The sequence below is a fragment of the Paroedura picta genome, chromosome 11 (genome assembly GCF_049243985.1).
Source record: "Paroedura picta isolate Pp20150507F chromosome 11, Ppicta_v3.0, whole genome shotgun sequence".
NCBI lineage: Eukaryota > Metazoa > Chordata > Lepidosauria > Squamata > Gekkonidae > Paroedura > Paroedura picta.
In genome coordinates, this window is record NC_135379.1 from 20,998,329 (window position 1) to 21,019,693 (window position 21,365).

The 21,365-nt window shown below is 46.2% G+C and overlaps 2 long non-coding RNA genes across 3 annotated transcripts; both read right to left on the bottom strand.

Annotated features, from left to right (window-relative positions):
- Positions 1–6,725: 6,725 nt before the first annotated feature.
- Positions 6,726–11,167, bottom strand: LOC143820489 (uncharacterized). Of its 2 annotated transcripts, none has more exons than XR_013225367.1 (3): positions 10,918–11,167; positions 8,108–8,167; positions 6,726–7,160 (listed from the first exon to the last, which is right to left on the bottom strand). It is a non-coding gene; the product is annotated as an uncharacterized LOC143820489 (long non-coding RNA). The 2 variants fall into 2 exon arrangements; XR_013225368.1 differs by having other exon boundaries at positions 6,726–7,297.
- Positions 11,168–14,668: 3,501 nt separating this feature from the next.
- LOC143820488 (uncharacterized) lies at positions 14,669–20,654 on the bottom strand. Its single transcript, XR_013225366.1, has 3 exons — positions 20,410–20,654; positions 17,609–17,673; positions 14,669–16,662 (listed from the first exon to the last, which is right to left on the bottom strand). It is a non-coding gene; the product is annotated as an uncharacterized LOC143820488 (long non-coding RNA).
- Positions 20,655–21,365: the final 711 nt, after the last annotated feature.

Sequence of the window (21,365 nt, forward strand, 5' to 3'; positions counted from 1 at the left end):
AAACCAGTGGCTATATAAGAGGTGAACAATAGAACCAGCATTCTGTGGCCATGATGGTAGGAGTACAGATCAGCCATGAACACTTGGCCACCATTCGAGAACAGAATTATACAACAACTGGACTTACGATTAATCTTATGGCACAGTGATGCGCATTTCTTCAAGGTTCTGAAGTTATTGGCATTCGCGTTACATCCACCATAAGTAAACCTCTTGCATTGTTGAGTGTACCTGTCGTAATACCACCTACGATACCCCGCCTTACAATCTCCTACGTATTTGGGTTGCAGGCATACATCATGGGGGTCTATAAGAAAAGGGGAAAGAAAAGGGGCTTCAGCACAATCCAGTTGCAGTGTCTAGGCACATTATAAATACATCCCACTTCAACAAACGCAGACTTGGCAGCAGAGTATTATGGAAAGTTAACCCAAAAGCAAGAGGTAATTGTCTCATGGCCATTTTGCAAAGTCTTCCACCATCTTCCAGTTGTCCTTCAAGAGGCAACCTGATATTGTGGTTTCAGGATGGGACTAGGACTAGGGAGGCAAGACTCAAATCCCAAACTGCCATTAAATTTGCTGGGTGACCACGAGACCACATCCTTTCTCCCTGGGTGACCCCATAGGGCTGTTCTTGAACATGAAATAGGCAAACTTATGATAGAAAGGTTAGGAAACAGGTGTGAACATTTTAAAACGTTTGGGGAGGGACCAGGACAAAGTGGCAATTGTACTTTTATATGCTATTAAAGGCTTGTTGTTGTCATCTACTGACAAAGTGGCAAAGCAGCTGCTTGGCATTCTGAGGGCCCCAGGTTTGGTACAGAGCCCCCCCCCCATCCATTTCAATTTAAAAGGGTATAGCAGGTAAGACGAAAGACTTCTAGAGGCCGCGATCGCGAAGAGCCCTTGCCACCGTGCGTAGAAAATACTCATTCGGGTAGTTGTCTGACTCAAAGCCTCTCCGAAGGCGATTACCCGGCTCTTCAGCAATGCTCAACGACTGGACGCGCCCCACAAGCAGCAGCAGCAGCAGCAGCAGCAGCAGCAGGAGGGCCCCGCCTGGCAGGAGGGCGTCGTGCCGGGAGCGAGAGAGCGGCGCCATGGCCCGCCAAGAGGATCGGGGCGGCTGGGGACTTTGCGGCTCTGCCCCGGCCAGCCGCCGTCCTTATAGGGCCCGAAGCCGGGGCAAGGAAGGCGCGGCACCCCTGCGGGCTCTCCGCTTCAGCGACTACCCCAATGGCATGAGGAGTTTCAAGGGGAGGGGAGACACGCGGCGGGGGGAGACACGCGGGGGGGGGGAGACAAGGGCTCCGCTGCGGGGTCAGGGGAAGGCGAAGCAGTCTCGCCGCAGCGTCAGCCTTTCTGGGCTGATCCCGGCCGGGGATGCCCCATGCCGAAGTCAAAGCAAAAGCAGGGGCAGTTTCTATTTGTGCTTCCAAACTTCATTTTCCTTCCTCTTTCTGCGGTGTCTGATGCAGGTGAATTCACTACCATCGGGTGAGATATTTTGGAGGACGATTGTAATGAAAATGTTTGAGTCCAGGAGCAGCTTTAAGACCACCAAAGACTGATTCAAGGCGTGAGCTTTCGAGTGCAAGCACCCTTCGTCAGACTACGATCTTCTTACATGACAGGGAATGTTTGTTCCCCTCAAAGGTGGGTCTGTTCAAGACGTGCTGAGCACTTAACATGTGTCAAAGCTCACAGCCTTAACATTACAATGGGCATTTAGTAACTTGTGTGTTTGTGTGTGGGGGGGGGGGCAGTATTGAAGCCACCCTCATGACTGTTATGCCTAAAATCTTCGTGCACAAAGCCCAAAATATCAAACGTTCCAATAATCCAAAATAAGTCACACAACGAAACTTCTGGATGAAGCAAAGAAAAAAGTTTATTATGAGCACAATAGGGAGATGAAATGGAGATGGCTGAAAATGTGGTCCTCGCCCTTCCAGGGCTGGAGACAGTTTTAATCCTTTGCATTCCCATACTCTTAAAGTATCCATCATTGATTGGTTCAGGGCAGATGCTAAATAATGAGGTTGGCTAGGTATCTGATTTGCCATAGCTTTCCTCCCCAGGAGCAAGCGTCTTTTAATTTCTTTGCTGCAGTCCCCATCTGCAGTGATCTTGGAGCCCAGGAAAATAAAACCTGTCACTACCTCCATTTCTTCCCCATCTGTTTGCCAGGAATTGAGAGGGCCGGATGCCATGATCTTCGTTTTCTTGATGTTGAGTTTCAAGCCAACTTTTGCACTCTCCTTCTTCACCCGCATCAAGAGGCTCTATAGTTCCTCTTCGCTTTCTGCCATTAGAGTGGTATCACCTGCATATCTGAGGTTGTTGATATTTCTCCCTGCAATCTTGATCCCAATGTAATCCTGCCTGTCTCATGATGTGCTCCGCATACAAGTTAAATAGGAAGGCCTGGAGGATCATTGTCCATGGGGTCGTGATGGGTCGGACACGACTTCGCACCTAACAACAACAACAACAAAGGTATCTGATGCCATGTTTGAATTCTGCTCAGCTAGGTCAGTGGGCATCAGAACATAATTTCCAAACCATTTTCATGAGAATGGGAATTGCCCTTGGATGGGAACATTCTTTACCTCCCGTGAGTAACAGTTACAGTATAAAGCAGGGGTGGCCAAATTGTGGCCCTCTGTGGACTACAATTCCCATGAGCCCTTGCCAGCACATGTCCTGCATGTATTAGCAAGAGTTTGTGGGGATTGATTTCCATGGACATCTGGAGAGCCATAGTTCGGCAACACCTGGTGTAAAGGAACAACAACTAGTCCCCCTAGAAACTTCTTTGTATTAGTGCTACCAAATGCCATGGGGCATTCCATGGGGATGTGCTGTCTCCACTTGCCAAGCTGTAGCAGGCCTCAAAAGAAGGGGGGGTGTTTGTGTGTGGGCCAAGGGACCAAGCCCTATGAAGATAGGTAGAGGGACTTGAGAATGTTCAGCCTGGAGAAAAGGAGGTTGAGAGGGGATGTGATAGCCTTCTTTAAGTATTTGAATGGTTGTCACTTGGAGGAGGGCAAGATGCTGTTTCTGTTGGCTGCAGAGGAAAGGATGGGTTTAATTAATTATGGGAATTCAGAGGGACAACGTAATTTTGTGAGAATACTGCCTACATTTGCCCCCTGTTGATGCAGGACTTCTGAACAAGATGGGAAGTGGACTCTCCCCTTCTCTACGAGACTTCAGAGAAAGCTGGTTGTCTACGTCAAAATTTCCTGCACAGTAGATAAGGTCAGACTAGGTTGCCCAGAAGGCCCTGTCCAGTTCCAAGATTCTTGTATAGAAAACAGCATTATGGCCATGAGGACTGCAGTAATTGATACAGGTAATTTAGAGGGAAGTCAGTTTTCATTTCTTTTACATCCTCCAAATATGAATTTCTTGCACTTGATTGTGTTTAGGTTAAAAAAAAATCTTCCATGGGTGGCTTTACATGGTCCTTTATCAAATTTCAGTTGGCATTGTACAGGAACTTCTGAACTAAAAAGAATCTACTTATCAATCAAAAGTGAAATCTAAGGTTAATTTATGAACCATGTTACCTGGTTGAGCAAAATGTCCATCCCTACAGCCTTGATAGGGACCAGTGGTCCATGGAGTTTTGAAGTCCTTCTATCATGCGTCTACAAGCAACTACACTGTGGCATGCTTCAGACAAGGAACACTGGCCACATGCTAACCATCAGCAACAAGGTTATGAAAAGTGCATAAGCTTTTTAAAGATGGAAGGTTCTGTTCTCAGTAACCACAGGCTATTTATTTCTACAATGACGCCCCACTTTTCTCCACAGTGGGAACCCACTGTATTCTATTTCAACACTCAGGACAACTCTGTGAGATTATGTCATGCATCTAGCCAGCAATAGAGGGGAACAGTTACTGGACTTGACCAAAAAGATTGCAGAGAAGCATGGACAGCCTGGCCTCCTTGCTACACATGCCAAAACAAGAGTTCAGAGACCCAATCCAGAATAGGGACAAGAAACAAGCAACACAATAATATGGCCCTTTTTGGATTAGAAGCTTCATTACCCATGTACTCAACCTGAAAGCCTCTACCACTATATCTACTATCACTGCTCATCTCTAGATTATGGTGATAAGCTCTACAGGCAAAAAATGGCTACTTTGGTGGACCATTTTAAGGCCCTCCTCCAAACCTCCAGGAATATTTCCAGCACAGGGATAGTCACTCTCCAGGCCTGGAGAGCTCCTGGAATTACAACTCATCTCCAGACTATAAAGATCAGCTGCCTAGGCAGAAACGGCTGTATTGGACGGTGGACAGGGTTGTTGTACAGAAGAAACATTTCAGGCCTCCCACACAGGTTGATCAAGCACTTGAGGCATACTGCACAGGGTTGTTTGCAGATGAAACAAGAGGAAATTCATCTGCACAATAACCTTGTGCGGTAGGCCTGAAATGTTCAGAGAGTTGCGGAGAAGAGACATGGATGTGTCTTCACTCAAGCAGCAAGGCTGGCCACAGCAGTATTTTAAGCGAGAAGGGGCTTTTCTGTGGTCTCCTTGCCAACCAGCTGATAGGCAGAAAGGGAAAGCTTTCCCCCCTCAAAAGGAATGCACGCCCATGGGCCATAGATTCCCTTGTGTTGCTCTTGGAAACACCTCCCTCCCCTCAGTCAGAGGCTCTTAGAGGCTTCCTTCACAGCAGGCCTGAAGGAGGGGTGTGTGTGGAATCCTGAGCAAGAGCAGCAATTGGCCCTGGGGGAGAGGAGATTCCACCAATAGGAGTCTTTGGAACCTTCAGCATGTTGTCAGAAGTATGAATCATTCTTTATAGATATAGACTAGCAGTAGAGCCCGCTGTTAAAAAAATACAGCGGGCCCTAGGGGATGGTTTGCCTCCCCCCCCCCGGGTGTGCGGGGTTTGAAAACGCCGCGGATCGCGTTCCCCGGGGCGTGAGGAGCATTTTTCGGCGCCAAGCAAAGTTTGAAAACACTCCACAGGCCCCGTGGAAGGCAATCCGTGGCTCCCGGAGGAGCGAATCAGCTTCCACTGGAGTTGGGGAGAGTTTTTCGGCGGTGAGCGAAGTTTGAAAACGCTCCCCAGACCCCGTGGAATGCGATCAGCGGAGAAAATAATTCAAGACCGACAGAAGTTGAGAGAAATTAGAGCCTTCTCCTTTAAGGCAAACTTGTCATATGGCCACCTTTGGCCAATCAGGCCAAACAGCCTGCTTTCTCTAATCCAAATCTTGAAATATTGAGCATTAAAAGCACGCTAAGATGTCACACAATAAAGATAGGGTCACTCCGGATCAATCCTTCTTGCTGCAGAAGGAAAATTTAAATCGCCCAAAATCAAAATGGAAATCGCATTCTGTGTAGACGGCAGGGACTGAATCGACCTGGGATTGGAATAAAAGCTCCGTGCAGTTTACACCTAGGAGTCCCGAATCATATCCTGACCTAAACAGAACAGGTTGCTGTTTGATCTCTATGCACAGCAGAACCTGTCATAACTTTAGAACAGGGGTAGTCAAACTGCGGCCCTCCAGATGTCCATGGACTACAATTCCCAGGAGCCCCCCTGCCAGCGAATGCTGGCAGGGGGCTCCTGGGAATTGTAGTCCATGGACATCTGGAGGGCCGCAGTTTGACTACCCCTGCTTTAGAATCTCAAGGGTGGCCAAACTGTGGCTCTCTCAGGTGTCCATGGACTACAATTACCATGAGCCTGGACAAGGAATGCTGTGACACTTTGCAATAGAATCAAATCAAGTTACTGCATCCCAATCTGACAGCCCAAAGGACTGAGGACTATCTTCTGGAATCCTAGCTCAAGAGGTCATCTTCAGCTACTAAAAGAAATCTTGAGAGAAGTAAAAGTTGTCTGCTAAGACTATCTCGTGTGACCTTCCTTCTTCCTTGGTAGCTGTTTCAGGAACCTTTACCTACATTTTATACCTCCAAAAATCTGCACTAGGCTTTTCATCCCTGAAGAGAAATATCCTTGAATGTGATTATCTCAGCTTCCCACAATCATATCCAAGACTCTTCCATGTTATTCCATCATATGGCCAAACCTTCCCCCTAAGACCCATTATGCACGGGGGTTTTAGCGCACATTCGGGGTGGAATGGCGGCGACTAAAATCACGGATAACGCACGGAGCCGGCTGCAACCGGCTGCAGCTTCGGTGCATGCCGCCGAAAAAGCCGCGTCAGTGAAACGCGGAAGAAAGCGCAGCTTCCGGGTGAGCGGGGCGCAACCAGAAGCGGCGCCCGGATCAGCGCGTGCATAATTGGTTACTCTGGGTTTTGCCGCCGTCGCACCCCGCCCCGTGTATAACCGGTATGCGTCGCGTCTTCCCCCTCCGCGTTTTCCATGTGATCCGAAATCGCCGTTTCGGCGGCCGTGCATAATGGGCCTTACTGAGACTCTTTTAATAGTGTCTCTGGAGATCTCTGTATAAGTAAGGCATCCCTCTTTAACAATCAGAATAACAGAACAGAAGGAACTTTTGAGGACATTCTCTCTCTCTCTCTTTCTCTGTATGTGTATATACCCACACACAAATATATAAGGCACCTACTGCATTTATTAAGTTGAAGGCAGTTAAAAGAAAGCTGCAGCTATTAGAAATCAGCAAGCCACAAAGAACACTAGAGCATAAAATCAACTTTATTATGAACAAGTTAATAATCATAATATGAATTTTGGGAAGGAAGGCAAATAGTACTCGAATTCTACTCCAATTGCACCTGGAAAACTTCAGATATCTCCGATTTCCCAATTACGGCCTATTATTTAGCGTACCTTATAACACAAGAGATTGAAAAATAGCCAGCAAGTCCAAAAGGGTTTTGTTGTTGACAGCAGAGAAGTTCATTCCCCCGTCTGCCCACCCCCCATCCCTCCTGCTCAAAATACAGATTTCTCTTGCTGAACTGCAATTACTCTGGCTTATTACATTAAAAACAATTGTGTATGGAAAGGATAGTTCCATAATATCTATGTAGGACAACAGAATTATATAAATTATAAGTCTCCCAATTGGTGAAAAGAGATCATGTAAAAAGTTCAGAAATGTGATTTAATGCAGCATGCAGTGATTGTTTTCCGTAGAGTTCTCATCCTCATGTCGATGTCTGTATTTTCCTATTAATAAAAAAAAAGAACCTACTCACAATTGGGTTAATGTGAGAGTTTTCTTCCAACTGGGTAACATGGGAATCCTTTCAAGTAGACCTGATTAGGATTGCTAGCTTAGTCGCAACTCCTTCTGTTCTTTCATTCTGCAGAAAGGAGAGAGAAAAGGGATGGCTCTCCCTGTGATTGTGGTTCATGCAAAACGTTCATTTCCAGTTGTGTATCTGAAGAGAGATCTGATGCAGGAAGGTGCCCTCTGGAATAAAGGTGGCCAATCTGAAAAGGGCACTTAGATTTCTGTTTTCCTAATATCACTACCTTTCTGAAACAGGGTAGATCAAGGTAGTATATTTTTGGAGTCAGGTTTTTAAAACTGATTTTAAATCTTTTAATGGTCATTTAACAACTGGACACTAACCGTGTTCCTCAACTTCTGTTTTGGAAAGCTCAGCTCCCAACAGTGTCAAATATGAGTATGTTTGGTTTAAAGAGGAACACAGATAGCCGGTTCACCGACACAGGATGCGGTGGAAACAGAAACCATTTTGCTAAGAGAGACTGTAGAAAGGAAAGTGTCTTTCCTACCGATGGGGCAGTTACTGGCATTGTTGCAATAATCCAATCCATTTGTGAAGTTTATCCAATTCACAAATATCCCCGGTGTTACCAGCTCAAAACTGCTGACTATCCCCCCCAAAAAGGCTACAGTCCTATGTGCATTTTAACATATGATTCAAAGATTGGGTGTACTGGTTGTGAGCCAGAAGATACTCAAATGCATGAGACGCTTGTACTCCTTATTTTTAAACAGGCTTTGTTAAGATGAACAGTAGCAAAAATGAACTGACAGCTCTTATATATTTTAAGAAGCATTTTCAATTTGCTTTCCTAGTTTGTGTTTCCCTCCCTTTATCAGAAATTGATTTTTCCCAATTAATAAAAGATCACAAACTTACATGAACTCATGACAAGATAGTCCTTTCCATAGGGGTGGTAAACATTCGGGTTAAATTCATCTAGAAATCCAAGAACAAGGGTCATTGCACAATTTTACCTCTTTAAATCCAAAACAGAAGTAATAAGCAGATGAGTCCCCATCAGTTTTCCCCCTAGGCAGCTGGCAATGATCCTGCCCGAGTACCCCAAATCTGACAGAATGCAATCTAAAGCATACCTGAGAGGTGCTCCAGAGGCTTTGTGTGAGCTGCCTCAATTTCCCTGATTGTAAAACATTTCAAGATATTAGACTGAACTACCAGCGGGGAACAGCTGTTTATTTCCCTTATTCAGAAACCGATTGCCTGCTTTCCTAACCAATGGGGATCCAAAGAGATTAAGCACATCATTTCTTCCTATGTAAGGAAAGCTGGGCTGAGAGTGCAGCTGGCCTAAGTGGCTTCTTGCCTGAGCAAGGATGTTAATCTGGGGCAGCCCAATGTCAAAGCACTCCGGTGCCATTGACACAGAGTAAACTATCATGACGTCATGTCCTTTATTGGATTTCAGTTGGAATCGTTTGGGAACTTCTAAAGTCAAAAGAATCTGCATATCAATCAAAAGACCCATCTAAGGTCAATTTATGAGCCATGTTACCTGGTTGAGCAAAGCGTCCATCCCTACATCCATGGTATAGCTGGCAGGACTACTGGTCCATGGAGTTCTCAGTCCTTCCATCATGCGTCTACAAGCAATTACACTGTGGCATATTCCAGACAGGGAACACTGACCACAGACTAACCATCAGCAACAAGGTTATGGAAAGTACATGGTAGAAGGTTGTTCTCAGGAACCCCAGGCTATTTATTTCTACACTGATGCACCACTTTTCTCCACAATGGGAACTTACTGTATTGTATTCAACCTTCAGAACAACCCTGTGAGGTTGTGTCATACATCTAGTGAGCAATACAGGGGAATACTTGCTGGACTTGGCCAAAAAGATCACAGTGAAGCATGGATCACAGAGAAGCATGGCCTCCTAGTTACACACACTAAAACAGGAACTCAGAGACCCAGTGCCTTGGGAAGGGACAAGAACCAAAGTGTAACACAATTATATGGTATTCTGTGGATTAGAAGCTACAGGACCCATGTCGATATTCTTGAGGTTCAGGTACAAAAGTCTGAGAGGGGCAAGAATGTCCAACTTCAGGGAAGTGGACTTATGGTTCAAAGAGGGGGTGTACTGGTTGTGAGCCAGAAGACATTCATATGCATGAGACGCTTGTCATCCTTATTTGTGAACAGGCTTTGTTAAGATGAATAGTAGCAAGAAGAAACTAACAGGTCTTCTATATTTCAAGAAGCCTTTTCATGTATAGATAACCTTGTGTGGTGTTTGAAGATACATAGTTAGCTAGCTCTTGTCAGGAGATGTTGTTCAAAAACTAAGGCTATGGGAAGTTGGACTGACTGAGAGCTTCTTCCCAGAATGGGCTACTTTTTGTCTCATGTAATTGCTCTCCTGTAATTATTTGGGTAACAAAATTGATAGATATTACGGATGGCCCAAGATCACCCGGCCAGCTTCCATGGCAAAACAGGGATCCAAAGCTAGGCCTCCCAGTTCTCACCCTGGCACTTCAGCCACTGCGTGAAGTCTGGCACCTGCCTCCCTAAGGTACAAGTGTTCTAATGTAAATGTAAAGGTATCCCCTGTGCAAGCACTGGGTCATGTCTGACCCTTGGGATGACGCCCTCCAGCGTTTTCATGGCAGACTCAATACGGGGTGGTTTGCCAGTGCCTTCCCCAGTCATTACTGTTTACCCCCCAGCAAGCTGGGTACTCATTTACCGACCTCGGAAGGATGGAAGGCTGAGTCAACCTTGAGCTGGCTGCTGGGATTGAACTCCCAGCCTCAAGGGCAGAGCTTTCAGACTGCATGTTTGCTGCCTTACCACTCTGCGCCACAAGAGGCTTATTCTAATGCCAGTGGAGTTGTTGTTTACGTGGGGCAGCCTCTCTCAGCTTTTTTACCATTGAGAAACCTGAAACATTCTTCAGTCTTTGAGAAACCCAGATGTGGTGCAATTGTGCAGAATATGGTTGAGAAGCATACTTGTGTGCTCCCCCCACCCAGGGCCCCTCCCTCCACACTCACGGCCCCCTCTGCCACGAAATTTACTGGGCGCCCTTGAGACAAGGCCAATGAAGGGAGGTTTATAAATCCAACGGATTGATAGGTGATAGATGCATAGATAGAGCTAATGTTGAGGATGAAATAGGCAAACATAGGAGAGAATGGTAAGGAATGAGTAATGGACATAGCTAGAAGTTTGTGGAGGGCCTATGACCTGTTTTGGAGACCCCGAAGAGCCCTGGCCAGCATGAGTAGAAAATGCTGACTCGGGATAATCGTCTGACTCAGAATAAGGCGGCTTCTTCCTGTGACCCTAAATGAGGCACACAGACCTAATGGGTAGAATTCCAGCCAAGGGCCACGTATCCCATTCTTTTGCGGACTTCGCATTTTATATTCGGGTTCCTTTAATTGTGGAAATTAAAGTGAGGAAACAAAAATGCCGGCATCTGCCATGTACTCTATCTATCTGCCAATAGATTTGATTTTTTTGGAGGGGGGGGAACCAGATCTAGAGGGGTGGACTTCTGAGAATTAAACGTGTCCCAAACGTTTTGAGTTTGGAGGGGAGAGGCAGATTTCTTGGAAGGCGCATCACGCTGTGCAAGCGCACCCTCCGTCCCTCAAGCAATGAAGAGAGCAGCCGGCGCGGAGGGCCACGGAGAAGCCCCGCCGAACGCGATTACCTTCCTCCGAGGTCGGGCTGACGCGCCCCTCCAGCAGCAGCAGCAGCAGCAGGAGGTGGAAGAGGAGGAGGGCCCCGTTTGCCAGCAAGGCGTCGTGCCGGGAGCGAGAGAGCGGCGCCATCGCTTCCCAAGAGGATCTGGGCGGCAGGGGAATTTGCGGCTCTAGGCCGGCCAGCCGCCGTCCTTATAGGGCCCGAAGCCGGGGCAAGGAAGGCGCGGCACCCCTGCGGGCTCTCCGCTTCAGCGACTACCCCAATGGCATGAGGAGTTTCAAGGGGAGGGGAGACACGCGGGAGGGGGGAGACACGCGGGGGGGGGGGGGAGACACGCGGGGGGGGGGGGAGACAAGGGCTCCGCTGCCGTGTCAGGGGAAGGCGAAGCAGTCTCGCCGCAGCGTCAGCCTTTCTGGGCTGATCCCGGCCGGGGATGCCCCATGCCGAAGTCAAAGCAAAAGCAGGGGCAGTTTCTATTTGTGCTTCCAAACTTCATTTTCCTTCCTCTTTCCGAGGTGTCTGATGCAGGTGAATTCCGCATGATCGGTTAGACTTTTTGGAGGACGATTATAACTAAAATGTTTGTTCTCCTCAAAGGTGGGTCAGGTCCAGACATGCTGAGGCCTTAAACTGTGTCAGAGCTCACAGCCTCAACCTTACAATGGGCATTTAGTAACTTGTAGGGCCCCTCATCACCTATATATTTTTGTGTGTGTGGGTGTGTAGTTTATCCCAATTCAATCTAATTGGTAACCCAAGATTCTGTTAACCATAAACCTAATTTATCCAAGGATCCTGGGAAGGGCGTTCATTCATTATATCTGAGTAATCTGACACTTCGAGGGATGGAAATATATTAGAAATTGGAACAGAATCAGCAAGATGTCGTGTTAGACGAGATCCATGATCCGCCAAGAGAAGGAAGAGAGAGTTGGTTTTTATACCCCACGTTTCACTTCCTGAGGGAATCCTAAAGCAGCTGCTTCTGTTCTACTTCCGTGGATGTTGGAGGAAAACAAATTTTGCCATTAGCTTACTGCTGGTTAGAGTTTGAACACTGGGCATACAATGACTGAACCCCTGTGACTGAGCAGGTGAGGTAATTATTTGCACTTCGCAGTTCTCCCCAATACTGATGCTGCACAGTAGGTGATGTAGCTGGCCACAGTCCAATTGTAGCCTCAAGCCTGGATATACACAATACTTGTATTAAAACACTTATTCCTTTGGGAGTGTTAGGAAGAGAACGCTCAGTGTATCGAGGCATCTGAAGCTTTCGCCGTGCATGCACAGCACGGTTACACCTTTCTAAACCAGTTGACTTCAGTGGACTTAGGAAGGCAATTGTGCAGGCGCACCGTTACCCAAGGCTGCTTTCTTGTACAGCTGTATGAAGATACATTGCCAGTCACAAGCCCCTATTGTCTGATATTTGAAGGTTAGCTTCTCACAGTGGGTGACCACATCATGTTAGCCACATCCCTATTGTCTATTGTTTTGAAGGTTAAACATCAGGAAGTGATCATGCAGTGTTCTCCTGTCATGTTGGCAACTGGCCAGGAGGGTGTGCCCAAGTCACTGAAACCTTAGTCACTAAAAACACAGATGAACACAACACTTTTCAATATATATATGAAATAAACCAGGCTTCAGGATAGGGATTGCCCCTAAGTCTCACAGTGACATAAATCAGGATTTGAACACAGATCCATTGAGTCCATATCTGACCTCACAACCATTCCCTCACATGAGCTACAAAAGGAGACTTTTGGTAGGGCCTTTCTAGGTTTCCTTTGTGGTCATGATGGTGTCAGAGAAATGTGTCCTTACATCATATCAGGAACAATGACCTTCTAGGGCAGAGTCTACACTTACTTTTTTTATTCCACTGACCCATTATGCACGGGGGAAATAACGCACATTCGGGGTGGAATGGCGGCGACTAAAATCACCGATAACGCACGGAGCCGACTGCAACCGGCCGCAGCTTCGGTGCATGCCGCCGAAAAAGCCGCGACAGTGAAACGCGGAAGAAAGCGCAGCTTCCGGGTGACCGGGGCGCAACCAGAAGCAGTGCCCGGATCGCCGCGTGCATAATCGGTTACTCTGGGTTTTGCCGCCGCTGCGCCCCGCCCCGTGCATAACAGGTGTGCGTCGCGTCTTCCCCCTCCGCGTTTTCCATGTGACCCAAAATCGCCGTTTCAGCGGCTGTGCATAATGGGCCATTGTCAATCCTGTTGAATTCAGATCACTTTGAACTCGGGTCTTCCTCTCCCCCCCCTCCCCATTGAAACAGGAAAGTCTTCTGCATGTGGTTAGGGAGGCTCAGAAGAGGGGGGGGAGGCAAATGGAGACTCTCTTTGTTTTCTTGAAGGGGGAGAGAGGATACAAGAAGTCAGAGGAGGGAGGAAAAATCCTTTCTTTTCTTGAAGGGGGGGGACGAAGAAGGCAGAAAAAAAAAATCCAAGGCCGACAGAAGTTGAGAGAAATTAGGGGCTTCTTGTTTGAGGCAGGCTTGTCACATGACCACCTGTAGCCAATCACAGGTCCTCTACCACAGAGGAGAGCCCAGATTCAAAACAATGCGATTTTCTGAATATATTCAGGATTAAAAGCAGTCTCAGATATGGCACAATAAAGGTAGGGTCACTCCAGATCAATCCTTCTTGCTGCAGAAGGAAAATTTAAATCACCCAAATCCAAACTGAAATTGAATTCTGTGTAGAGGGCAGGGACTGAATCGATCTGGGGTTGGAATAAAAGCTCCGTGCAGTTTACACCCAGGTCTCAGAGAAATATATCCTCATGTCTCATTAGGAACAAGGACCTCAACGGGGAAAGACTCTTTGGTACTTCCGTGTTCTTCTCATACTTATTAGTCATGAAGGTTCCTAGATTATCTTGGTCCAGATGTTTCTTTCAGCCTAATCTGGGTTAAAGAGAAGTAGGCCCATGTGGGATTCCCAAATCATACCCTGACCTAAACAGAGCAGGTTGCTGTTTGCTCTGTATATACATCAGAACCTGTCATAGCTTTAGAATCTCAGGGGTGGCCAAACTGTGGCTCTCCAGGTGTCCATGGACTGTAACTACCATGAGTCTGATGACATGAACTCCCAGAGAACAACAGGGCCCTGAAGGAGCTAACATTGTTCTAGAAGGCCTGCAAGATGGAGCTCTTCCACTAGGCATTTGGTTGATATTAGTATGCTTGGAATACTACATGGGCCTCCCCTAATGGCTTGCAGTTGTCCTCCTACATCTCCCTCTCCCATGGGGGATTAGCAGATAAATATTCGGTTTATGATATCAAACTGCTAGTTTTTTAGTATTTTAACTGTATGTATGTATCTCATGGTTTTGGTGTTAATAATCATGCATGCTGCCCCGAGATGACTGGCTGAAGACACACAGCCTATACATACATAAAGTCATCTCTCCTTAAGAATCAGAAAGCCAGAGCAGATGGAACTTTTGAGGAAATGCTATATATATGGTAAAGCTTCTAATTCATCTAGGGCAGGGGTAATCAACCTGTGGTCCTCCAGATGTCCAAAGACTACAATTCCCATGAGCACCTGGTAGCAGGGTCTCATGGGAATTGTAGTTCATGGACATCTGGAGGACCACAGGTTGACTACCCCTGATCTAGGGGATACCTTCTGCATTTACTAAGTTGAGGAAAGCTGAAAGAAAGCTCCAGTCATTAGAAATCAGGAAAGTACAAAGACCATGAGAGCATCAAAATCAGCTTTATTAGGAACAGGCTAATAATTATAACAGTCTTTTGGGAAGATGAAGAATCAACAGTACTCAATTTCTACTTCGACTGCATATGAAAAATTTCAGATATTCCAATTTTGTGATTACTACGTATTCTTTAATCAGCTTTATAAAGGAAAAGACTGAAAAATAACAAGGGAGTCCTAGAGGTTTTTGTTGTTGTTGCTAGCAGAGACGTTCTGGGGCCCCCAGTTTTCTGATATTTCTTTATTACCTTCTCAAATATTTATCCCCCACTTTTGTCCCCAGAGGGCCCTAACAGGAAAAAAATACCTTTAAGTGAAAGAGGTGAACAAAAATAACCACCTTAATCTTTGATTTGAAAACGCTCCCCAGGCCTCGGGGAAGGTGATCCGCGGCTCCCAGAGCCACGGATCGCATTCCCCGGGGCTTGAGGAGCGTTTTTTGGCGCCAAGCGAAGTTTGAAAACGCTCCCCAGGCCCCGTGGAAGGCGATCCGTGGCTCCTGGAGCAGCGGATCAGCTTCCCCGGGGGTTGAGGAGTGTTTTTCGGCAGTGAGCGAAGTTTGAAAATCTTGAAATATTGAGCATTAAAAGCACTCTAAGATGTCACACAATAAAGATAGGGTCACTCTGGATCAATCCTTCTTGCTACAGAAGGAAAATTTAAATCACCCCAAATCAAAATGGAAATCGCATTCTGTGTAGACGGCAGGGACTGAATCGACCTGGGATTGGAATAAAAGCTCCGTGCAGTTTACACCTAGGAGTCCCGAATCATATCCTGACCTAAACAGAACAGGTTGCTGTTTGATCTGTATGCACAGCAGAACCTATCATAACTTTAGAATCTCAAGGGTGGCCAAACTGTGGCTCTCCAGGTGTCCATGGACTACAATTACCATGAGCCTGGACAAGGAATGCTGTGACACTTTGCAATAGAATCAAAGCAAGTTACTGCATCCCAATCTGACAGCCCAAAGGACTGAGGACTATCTTCTGGAATCCTAGCTCAAGAGGTCATCTTCAGCTACTGAAAGAAATCTTGAGAGAAGTAAAAGTTGTCTGCTAAGACTATCTCCTGTGACCTTCCTTCTTCCTTGGTAGCTGTTTCAGGAACCTTTACCTACATTTTATACCTCCAAAAATCTGCATTAGGCTTTTCATCCCTGAAGAGAAATATCCTTGAATGTGATTATCTCAGCTTCCCACAATCATATCCAAGACTCTTCCATGTCATTCCATCATATGGCCAAACCTTCCCCCTAACTGAGACTCTTTTAATAGTGTCTCTGGAGATCTCTGTATAAGTAAGGCATCCCTCTTTAACAATCAGAATAACAGAACAGAAGGAACTTTTGAGGACATTCTCTCTTTCTCTCTCTCTTTCTCTGTATGTGTATATACCCACACACACATATATAAGGCGTCTAGGACACCTACTGCATTTATTAAGTTGAAGGCAGTTAAAAGAAAGCTGCAGCTATTAGAAATCAGCAAGCCACAAAGAACACTAGAGCATAAAATCAACTTTATTATGAACAAGTTAATAATCATAATATGAATTTTGGGAAGGAAGGCAAACAGTACTCGAATTCTACTCCAATTGCACCTGGAAAACCTTCAGATAACTCCGATTTCCCAATTACGGCCTATTATTTAGCGTACCTTATAACACAAGGGATTGAAAAATAGCCAGCAAGTCCAAAAGGGTTTTGTTGTTGACAGCAGAGAAGTTAATTCCCCCGTCTGCCCACCCCCCATCCCTCCTGCTCAAAATACAGATTTCTCTTGCTGAACTGCAATTACTCTGGCTTATTACATTAAAAACAATTGTGTATGGAAAGGATAGTTCCATAATATCTATGTAGGACAACAGAATTATATAAATTGTAAGTCTCCCAATTGGTGAAAAGGGATCATGTAAAAAGTTCAGAAATGTGATTTAATGCAGCATGCAGTGATTGTTTTCCGTAGAGTTCTCATCCTCATGTCGATGTCTGTATTTTCCTATTAATAAAAAAAAGAACCAACTCACAATTGGGTTAATGTGACAGTTTTCTTCCAACTGGGTAACATGGGAATCCTTTCAAGTAGACCTGATTAGGATTGCTAGCTTAGTCGCAACTCCTTCTGTTCTTTCATTCTGCAGAAAGGAGAGAGAAAAGGGATGGCTCTCCCTGTGATTGTGGTTCATGCAAAACGTTCGTTTCCAGTTGTGTATCTGAAGAGAGATCTGATGCAGGAAGGTGCCCTCTGGAATAAAGGTGGCCAATCTGAAAAGGGCACTTAGATTTCTGTTTTCCTAATATCACTACCTTTCTGAAACAGGGTAGATCAAGGTAGTATATTTTTGGAGTCAGGTTTTTAAAACTGATTTTAAATCTTTTAATGGTCATTTAACAACTGGACACTAACCGTGTTCCTCAACTTCTGTTTTGGAAAGCTCAGCTCCCAACAGTGTCAAAGATGAGTATGTTTGGTTTAAAGATGAACACAGATAGCCGGTTCACCGACACAGGATGCGGTGGAAACAGAAACCATTTTGCTAAGAGAGACTGTAGAAAGGAAAGTGTCTTTCCTACCGATGGGGCAGTTACTGGCATTGTTGCAATAATCCAATCCATTTGTGAAGTTTATCCAATTCACAAATATCCCCGGTGTTACCAGCTCAAAACTGCTGACTATCCCCCCAAAAAAGGCTACAGTCCTATGTGCATTTTAACATATGATTCAAAGATTGGGTGTACTGGTTGTGAGCCAGAAGATACTCAAATGCATGAGACGCTTGTACTCCTTATTTTTAAACAGGCTTTGTTAAGATGAACAGTAGCAAAAATGAACTGACAGCTCTTATATATTTTAAGAAGCATTTTCAATTTGCTTTCCTAGTTTGTGTTTCCCTCCCTTTATCAGAAATTGATTTTTCCCAATTAATAAAAGATCACAAACTTACATGAACTCAGTATATGACAAGATAGTCCTTTCCATAGGGGTGGTAACCATTCGGGTCAAATTCATCTAGAAATCCAAGAACAAGGGTCATTGCACAATTTTACCTCTTTAAATCCAAAACAGAAGTAATAAGCAGATGAGTCCCCATCAGTTTTCCCCCTAGGCAGCTGGCAATGATCCTGCCCCAGTACCCCAAATCTGACAGAATGCAATCTAAAGCATACCTGAGAGGTGCTCCAGAGGCTTTGTGTGAGCTGCCACAATTTCCCTGATTGTAAAACATTTCAAGATATTAGACTGAACTACCAGCGGGGAACAGCTGTTTATTTCCCTTATTCAGAAACCGATTGCCTGCTTTCCTAACCAATGGGGATCCAAAGAGATTAAGCACATCATTTCTTCCTATGTAAGGAAAGCTGGGCTGAGAGTGCAGCTGGCCTAAGTGGCTTCTTGCCTGAGCAAGGATGTTAATCTGGGGCAGCCCAATGTCAAAGCACTCCGGTGCCATTGACACAGAGTAAACTATCATGACGTCATGTCCTTTATTGGATTTCAGTTGGAATCGTTTGGGAACTTCTAAAGTCAAAAGAATCTGCATATCAATCAAAAGACCCATCTAAGGTCAATTTATGAGCCATGTTACCTGGTTGAGCAAAGCGTCCATCCCTACATCCATGGTATAGCTGGCAGGACTACTGGTCCATGGAGTTCTCAGTCCTTCCATCATGCGTCTACAAGCAATTACACTGTGGCATATTCCAGACAGGGAACACTGACCACAGACTAACCATCAGCAACAAGGTTATGGAAAGTACATGTTGGAAGGTTGTGTTCTCAGGAACCCCAGGCTATTTATTTCTACACTGATGCACCACTTTTCTCCACAATGGGAACTTACTGTATTGTATTCAACCTTCAGAACAACCCTGTGAGGTTGTGTCATACATCTAGTGAGCAATACAGGGGAATACTTGCTGGACTTGGCCAAAAAGATCACAGTGAAGCATGGATCACAGAGAAGCATGGCCTCCTAGTTACACACACCAAAACAGGAACTCAGAGACCCAGTGCCTTGGGAAGGGACAAGAACCAAAGTGTAACATAATTATATGGTATTCTGTGGATTAGAAGCTACAGGACCCATGTCGATATTCTTGAGGTTCAGGTACAAAAGTCTGAGGGGCAAGAATGTCCAACTTCAGGGAAGTGGACTTATGGTTCAAAGAGGGGGTGTACTGGTTGTGAGCCAGAAGACATTCATATGCATGAGACGCTTGTCATCCTTATTTGTGAACAGGCTTTGTTAAGATGAATAGTAGCAAGAAGAAACTAACAGGTCTTCTATATTTCAAGAAGCCTTTTCATGTATAGATAACCTTGTGTGGTGTTTGAAGATACATAGTTAGCTAGCTCTTGTCAGGAGATGTTGTTCAAAAACTAAGGCTATGGGAAGTTGGACTGACTGAGAGCTTCTTCCCAGAATGGGCTACTTTTTGTCTCATGTAATTGCTCTCCTGTAATTATTTGGGTAACAAAATTGATAGATATTACGGATGGCCCAAGATCACCCGGCCAGCTTCCATGGCAAAACAGGGATCCAAAGCTAGGCCTCCCAGTTCTCACCCTGGCACTTCAGCCACTGCGTGAAGTCTGGCACCTGCCTCCCTAAGGTACAAGTGTTCTAATGTAAATGTAAAGGTATCCCCTGTGCAAGCACTGGGTCATGTCTGACCCTTGGGATGACGCCCTCCAGCGTTTTCATGGCAGACTCAATACGGGGTGGTTTGCCAGTGCCTTCCCCAGTCATTACTGTTTACCCCCCAGCAAGCTGGGTACTCATTTACCGACCTCGGAAGGATGGAAGGCTGAGTCAACCTTGAGCTGGCTGCTGGGATTGAACTCCCAGCCTCAAGGGCAGAGCTTTCAGACTGCATGTTTGCTGCCTTACCACTCTGCGCCACAAGAGGCTTATTCTAATGCCAGTGGAGTTGTTGTTTATGTGGGGCAGCCTCTCTCAGCTTTTTTACCATTGAGAAACCTGAAACATTCTTCAGTCTTTGAGAAACCCAGATGTGGTGCAATTGTGCAGAATATGGTTGAGAAGCATACTTGTGTGCTCCCCCCACCCAGGGCCCCTCCCTCCAGACTCACGGCCCCCTCTGCCACGAAATTTACTGGGCGCCCTTGAGACAAGGCCAATGAAGGGAGGTTTATAAATCCAACGGATTGATAGGTGATAGATGCATAGATAGAGCTAATGTTGAGGATGAAATAGGCAAACATAGGAGAGAAAGGTAAGGAATGAGTAATGAACATAGCTAGAAGTTTGTGGAGGGCCTATGACCTGTTTTGGAGACCCCGAAGAGCCCTGGCCAGCATGAGTAGAAAATGCTGATAATCGTCTGACTCAGAATAAGGCGGCTTCTTCCTGTGACCCTAAATGAGGCACACAGACCTAATGGGTAGAATTCCAGCCAAGGGCCAAGCATCCCATTCTTTTGCGGACTTCGCATTTTATATTCGGGTTCCTTTAATTGTGGAAATTAAAGTGAGGAAACAAAAATGCCGGCATCTGCCATGTACTCCTCTCAATAGATTTGATTTTTTTGGAGGGGGGGGGACCAGATCTAGAGGGGTGGACTTCTGAGAATTAAACGTGTCCCAAACGTTTTGAGTTTGGAGGGGAGAGGCAGATTTCTTGGAAGGCGCATCACGCTGTGCAAGCGCACCCTCCGTCCCTCAAGCAATGAAGAGAGCAGCCGGCGCGGAGGGCCACGGAGAAGCCCCGCCGAACGCGATTACCTTCCTCCGAGGTCGGGCTGACGCGCCCCTCCAGCAGCAGCAGCAGCAGCAGCAGGAGGTGGAAGAGGAGGAGGGCCCCGTTTGCCAGCAAGGCGTCGTGCCGGGAGCGAGAGAGCGGCGCCATCGCTTCCCAAGAGGATCTGGGCGGCAGGGGAATTTGCGGCTCTAGGCCGGCCAGCCGCCGTCCTTATAGGGCCCGAAGCCGGGGCAAGGAAGGCGCGGCACCCCTGCGGGCTCTCCGCTTCAGCGACTACCCCAATGGCATGAGGAGTTTCAAGGGGAGGGGAGACACGCGGCGGGGGGAGACACGCGGGGGGGGGGGAGACAAGGGCTCCGCTGCGGGGTCAGGGGAAGGCGAAGCAGTCTCGCCGCAACGTCAGCCTTTCTGGGCTGATCCCGGCCGGGGATGCCCCATGCCGAAGTCAAAGCAAAAGCAGGGGCAGTTTCTATTTGTGCTTCCAAACTTCATTTTCCTTCCTCTTTCCGAGGTGTCTGATGCAGGTGAATTCCGCATGATCGGTTAGACTTTTTGGAGGACGATTATAACTAAAATGTTTGTTCTCCTCAAAGGTGGGTTAGGTCCAGACATGCTGAGGCCTTAAACTGTGTCAGAGCTCACAGCCTCAACCTTACAATGGGCATTTAGTAACTTGTAGGGCCCCTCATCACCTATATATTTTTGTGTGTGTGGGTGTGTAGTTTATCCCAATTCAATCTAATTGGTAACCCAAGATTCTGTTAACCATAAACCTAATTTATCCAAGGATCCTGGGAAGGGCGTTCATTCATTATATCTGAGTAATCTGACACTTCGAGGGATGGAAATATATTAGAAATTGGAACAGAATCAGCAAGATGTCGTGTTAGACGAGATCCATGATCCGCCAAGAGAAGGAAGAGAGAGTTGGTTTTTATACCCCACGTTTCACTTCCTGAGGGAATCCTAAAGCAGCTGC